The sequence below is a fragment of the Papaver somniferum genome, unplaced genomic scaffold (assembly GCF_003573695.1).
Source record: "Papaver somniferum cultivar HN1 unplaced genomic scaffold, ASM357369v1 unplaced-scaffold_119, whole genome shotgun sequence".
Lineage (NCBI taxonomy): Eukaryota > Viridiplantae > Streptophyta > Magnoliopsida > Ranunculales > Papaveraceae > Papaver > Papaver somniferum.
This window is the reverse complement of record NW_020620936.1, coordinates 2,512,118-2,518,842: the sequence shown is the minus strand read 5'-3', so window position 1 is coordinate 2,518,842 and position 6,725 is coordinate 2,512,118.

The window sequence follows — 6,725 nt, the reverse complement described above, 5'->3', positions numbered from 1 at the left end:
ATATTTCACAAAAGAGAAAGATATTACGCCGGTATTGCATAGCTAATCAACAATTCCGTAATCCGTATACTAAAAAAACTAAACCTAAACTCTTTTCTCCTTATGTTCATGGATATTGAATTAAGAAACAAGAATTTCCTAATTCTTAACGAGTTGTGCACTATGGAGGATCTTGAGTTTGAAGCATCAATTACTTTTTAGTCTCACTGTTGTATTTTGGAAAAAAAATTTATACCCATTGCTTTGATCCGATAATATCGATTTTTTAATTTGATGGTAAATGCGATCGATTTTGCTCAACTTTTTCACAATTTTTCTTGTCATCTTTCGGTCTCAATATCAACCATTGATGTCAGGAAAAAATAATTTTGAGTGATTATCTATAGAGGTAGGATTCGTGGACATTTTTAGATGGACAAGGTCAGATAAGGTTTGCGCAATTTTTTCCGTAAAACCCAAACGACAATGAACATACGTGTAATATTTTGATGATATGTTCTTCTTATAAGACTCGACATCCCTACAAAAAATGAACACAATTCGAGATGTATAAAAAGACCATCTTTCCTTTAAATATCAGCCGTTCAAAATTAATGATTGAAATTAAGATTGGTAGATGGTGAGGTTTGCTATCTCGAATTGCGTTCCTTTTTTTTTTGGTAAGAATGTAGAGTCTTATGAGAGGAACATATCATCAAAATATTACACTTAAATTCATTTTCGTTTGGGTTTTGCGGAAAATGGCGCAAATCATGGCTGACCTTGTCCATATAAGAGTGTCCATGGATCCTCCCTCTTATCCATACTGCAAGATTCGTTAGAATATTTGATCGATTAAAAGTTAAAACAGATGAAAAGAAATTAGATGGTTTGGTTCGGGTGTAAATACAGGGTCGGATAACCAGACCCATACCTGTTGTCTTCAGAACCAAAAAAAATATCTGAATTGACTGTATTTGTGCTTTATTTTTGAACCTGGATTGATTGGGATATACCCAGATTAATTGGGGTATACCTAATGATTTTGAAGTAAACCAAGCCACCCCTTAAGGCTAAATTACCCTTGTTTAATTAACACTAAATTCTGATTAGATTAATTAATTAAGTTTAAATTGATTGAATAAATTAAAACATATGAATTTAAGTTATGAAATTTTGTTTTTGATTGAACTTTTGTGGGATGATTTTTGATGATTTTATTTTTTTTGAGAATATATCTTGGAACGAAAATGAAAGCACACAACCGAAACACTTCTAAAAAGGGGATTGAAAATCTGTTGTATAAAATCATACTCAAAATCAAAGAAGAAATCAACACTTTCAGTTCTGAAAGTGTGAAAAGTCGGCAATGTCGACTAATGAAGATCATGCCGACTAATACAGGACGGCAAGGTCGACGAATGGAGAAATGCCGATTTAAAATAGCCGGCAAGGTATGCGAATGCAGACAATGCCGACTTTATTATTTTTGACACACAGAAGAATGTTATAAATGCGTCGGTATTCGGCATGGTATTGATTTCTTACCTTGCCGTCTATCTGTAATAGGCAATTATTAACTTTCTTATCTTTCCGGCTAGCATTTATTCGGCACTGTGGTAATCTTACAACCTTGCCGACTTTAGTTATCCCCAAAAAGAAAACTGAATTCTGATAGATGCAATTCACTTTATTCATGAAATTTTGGTTACTACATCGATTGAAACATAAAATCTAATTCCTTGTCGATAGAAAAATGAATGCACTTAGCATGTGCATCAAGCCTTTGAACCCCTAGGCGACCCTAGTGGACGAGTTATAGTCTCGTGAGGGTTTACTTAGAGATCTACCCACAAAACCTACACTAAAACCATCAATCTTCGTTGGAGGAATCCCAGTCATCTCCGGCCTGCATGAATTCCGGGGCATACTCCGGGATTTTGGAGACCATGAATTCATAGCTTGCATCAAATGTGAATGCTTCCCCCTTTTCCTCCAAGTAGCACGCTTTGACGACTTCATGCTACAAAAGCAAAACACAAACTTACTTTGTTAGTGGTGTTTAGTAGGAAGATCAAACAACATGGATCACGTAAAATAAACCATAAACATACTTACAAATTATTCAATAGACAAGTTGAAGTTGGTAGCATTGAAAATCCGGGGTTGGAGAGCTAAAAAAGCAAGTATCGCATTTTCGATGACTAGGTTCCTATCATGAACTTGTTGAACACTTCTTCCATTAGGATTTCCAAACTCTTGCCTAAATTTATTGTGTATCCTAGCCCAAAACGTTACGGCATCCACCCTTACAGAGGACTGATGTCTAACTCGAGTTTCCGCGTACCACGATTTGATGATTGCCAAATCTTCATTTGAGTCAAATGAAGCCATTGTTGTATGTAGAGGTATTGGGAGAGTTAGATAGAGTGTATGATGATATGAGCTTTGGAGAGTATATGCAAATAGGTGTGTGTTGTTTTGTACATACAACTAGTGTATTTATAGGATAATGCCCAAATTTGGCCGTTATAGTGCCTAAGCACAAGTCAATCAATGCAATTGTACTTGCGAAAATTTGAAACTTGAATTTGCCGGCGAGGTTTTCGTTTCCCCAAGATGCTGACTAAGTTTGGCCGACAGGGTCGAAATTTTGTTAACATGCCGACGTTATGATGATTTTAGGCATCAGGAGTTCATTTTCTTCTGTATAACCGTCGGAAAGGTATTTGGTCATTAACGTTCCGGCTAAGGTAAAGTCGACAAGGTTTTATTTTATAACCATGCCGACCTTATGATGATTTTAGGCATCAAGAGTTCATTTTCTTCTGTATAACCGTCAGAAAGGTATTTGGTCATTAGCGGCCGGCTATGATATAGTCGGCAAGATCATTATTTATAACCATACCGACCTTATGATGATTTTAGGCATCAGGAGAAGGTATTTTCTGCAACACATAGTCGGCATGGTCGACAACATAATACCTTGCCGGATGTAAAACAGGCGGCTAGGTATTAATCTGATTACCTTGCCGATCCTGGTATGCAAATAATTTCTGCTGTCAGGGCCTGCAGTCTGACACTTCACAACCTTGCTGGTCCTGATTAAGTCGGCAATGTAACTTAACAAAAGCTAGCCCGCTGAACTTTTGAAACTTTACATAGCTAAACAAACCATTCATTCAACAACCAGAAATCCAACATTTTTTGTCCAAAATACGAAAACATGTCCCATAAACCTTAGAAAAACAATTGTCCAACCATTAACCTTAACATTTATCTACCACAACATAAAGAAATAAACTAGGAATGCATCCATTCACCACCACGGCCACGACCACGGCCACGACCACGACCCTATTTAGGAGCACCACCACTACTATTACATTCACCACCACGGGAACGACCCCTCTTTTTGTCAGCATTCATCTTGGCTTGTGCTTCCCTCCTGGATTTTTCTTCCCTCTTTACTTCAACATCATCTTGCTTGAACAATTCATAGGCATCCTCATTGTCAACATGCTAGCATAGTCAATGTTCTTACTTTTCTCTTCAATCGACAAACACTCTCCTCTTTCTCTCGCGCAACACATCACCCTCACAAGGCTCTTCAAATGCTCCCAGTTCTTAGTCACTGAACATGAAGCTTGGCGCCTCATGAGACGGATGGAAAGCTTGTGATCCTAAATACCAAAAAAACAAAAGGAAAATAAATACAAACACTTGATGCAAATTTAAGATAGATACACTTAAATAAAAAACAAAGACGGATTGAGATTACTTACGATAGTATTATGGATTTGACATGCCCATGAGTCTTTGTATCCAAAAAGAACATGTCCGCCATCTTCTGGGGTTCCCATAGGAGGCTCACCTGGTTTCAGTCTAACCACCAAGTGAGAGGGAGGCATGTGGGAATCAGCTGGTTTAGTGATAACCCTCTCCGGTCTTTCGGTTGCGGTTGCAGCTGGGGTTTGTTCTCCACCTTCTTCTTCTTCTTGTTCCTCTTCCTATTCAATAATTTCATATTCTCTATCCTTTCTTTATCTCCATTACCATCATCATCATTACCTCCTCCAACATTTGGTATATCTTGATCACTATCATCATCATCATTGTTGCCTCCTCCAGCAACCGAAGTTCTTTCAACAACATCATCATCATCACCTCTTCTACCAGATGGAATTGATCGGTCTTCATCTTGAGTTTCATCCGAATCATTTGGTTCCGGTAGTGGTTGAAAATCATTCCGTATACGGATCTTGAGCGTCCCCGGCTCAACAAATTCCCCTCGATGTGTTGCAGTCAAGAGTTTTTCACCAACACGAGGAGGTCTTGAAGGAAGAGTAGCAGTTTTATTCTTTCCCTTTTGAGACCTAAACAAGAACAATTTAAAAAAAAAAATTCAACAGTCGGCAGGGTCGACAAATATAACCTACCGGCGACACAAAAGTCGGAAGGGTCAATACCTAAACTAAATGCCGGCTAAAGCATAGTCGGAGGGGTCGTATTCCAATAACCTGCCGGCTTATAAAAACTTGAACACAAGATTTTCCAGGCTCTATAATCAAAACAACACCGGCTAACATAAATCCGGCAGGGTGGTATTCAAATACCATTCCGACTTTCAAAATTTAAGGCATCAGGAGATACTAAAAAATTGAAATACAGCCGAGAAGGTAAAAATTTATAACCCGCCGACTTAAAAAAATAAACTAACGCCGGCAGGCTCATAGGTTGAATACCTTGCCGACCCTGTAAGTAGCAGTTACAGATATTAACATCCGGCAAGATCTTCAACCTAAGAGCTTGCCGACTAAACCTAGCTGTGAAATGTCGGCAAGGTCGTGGAACAAACACCTTGCCGGCTATATAACTGAAAATTCAGAATTTTGATTTTTCTGACCTAATTTGACATGCAAATATGAAATTGAAATACTAGAGTGAGTTTAAGTAGGCCCTTACTTTCTTAATCGCACCACTTCTTCGGTTTCGGCGGCGTTGATTTCTTCTTCTTCGACGGTTTTTTCTTCACTTTCCTTTGAACTAAATTTGCAATTCTATGGTTATATTCATTGGGTTTTCGATTAGCTTCTTTCATACGAGTAGCCTTTGGCCGTGGTGGCTCCATTTTTGAAGATTAATCGGAATTTTTGAATCGACGATTACGACGAATTAATCGACAAGTTTTCAGTGGTGGGGAATGGAGAAGCCGGTAAGGTAGAGGTGGAGGAGAAGAAGAAGAAGATGAAATGAAAAAAATAAAACTGATTTAGGGTAATAAGAATTATAAAGGGCAAGAGTAGTATTGTAACTTCACCCATTAGGACTCCCCCTTAGCCCTTAAAAAGAGTCCACTAAAAATTGAGTATATCCCAATTAATCTGGATATTATCCCAATCAAGCCAGGTTTTTGAAGGCAAGCAATTTCAATTTCATCTGTGAGTTTATCGAAATCGTATCAACAAGGGACTAAATTATTGAAATGGATACTCTTTATTATTCTTTTTGAATGAAATATGAAGTCTAATTTGTTATTATTCATTCTTTTAGATAGACTTGTTAAAATCGGAATTTGATTTTTTTTCTTTTCTCTATTTTAAAGAAAGCAAACTGAAATCGATAGACTACGATCGGTCTAATGGGTATTTTCAAGAAGTTTGAACATATAATTTAGTTGTTGGATTAAATAGGAAGGAAATTTGTAACCAATTTTTTTTTATTATGTAAAGTTGCATCTCAACTTGGCGAGGTTGCGAAAATGGAAATTTTGATTTTGAATTCTCTGCACAAACTTTGTGTGACGGACAGAAGCCTGTTTTTTCATAAAAGTTTTTAAAAGACTGCCACCCTCTCTGTTCAGCTCCCTACTACCTAAACATTAAATACACTAATCCGCACACTCTTTCTTCCTCTCTCTCTCCTCAACAGTTTTTTTCTTTCTGATCAATGAAAATTCTGCAGCTCTGAGAAAGAAAAACTTGTACACATTTGAGATATTGAACAAACAGACGAATAAAGATAGCGACATTTGCTTCAAAGAGATGTTCCTGGATCAGTAGAATTAAAAGAGAATGACGTCAAGAGAGAAACAGCGTAATTGTCTTTATGATTTTAGTAATGGCTTGTAAAGATACAATGGTCCCAACAATTTTGGTGTTCATTCCGTTGAATAATATTAATGTGGTTTGCTGCAGGGACGGGCCTAGCAAGGGGCTAACCCGGGCTATAGCCCGTCCCTTGATTTGGTAGAATTTACAGTCAATAAATTTTTATTGTTAGCCCAGTAGATAAAGAGGTAATATCCCATGAATACAAAAAGTTAGCCCAATAACAAGTAACAAATGGTACGTGCTACATCAAAATTGTGTTTCTATCGTCTTCGAGTTATCAAGCATAGTCACTTAAACTATCAAAGCATAGCCACTTGAACTTATAGGCAAGTTTTCAGACTCTTGATTTAATTTGGTTGGTCCATTTAACCTATTGTTATTACAAGAATTAAAAAGATTTCCTAACTAGTACAATTATTAAATAGATGAACATCTTTTTTTTGTTTTTTTGATAGGAAATAGATGAACATCTTAATTGTATCTTTTACTACCAAGAAAAAAATTTCGGCGGCCTCAGGCCGCCATAACTTGTATGTAGAAATAGCCCCACCCTTGCCTAAATTTTGAGTCCGTCCCTGGTTTGCTGGTAATAGTGTTAGAATTATACAATTTTTTCTGGAGGTGTTCATAGTG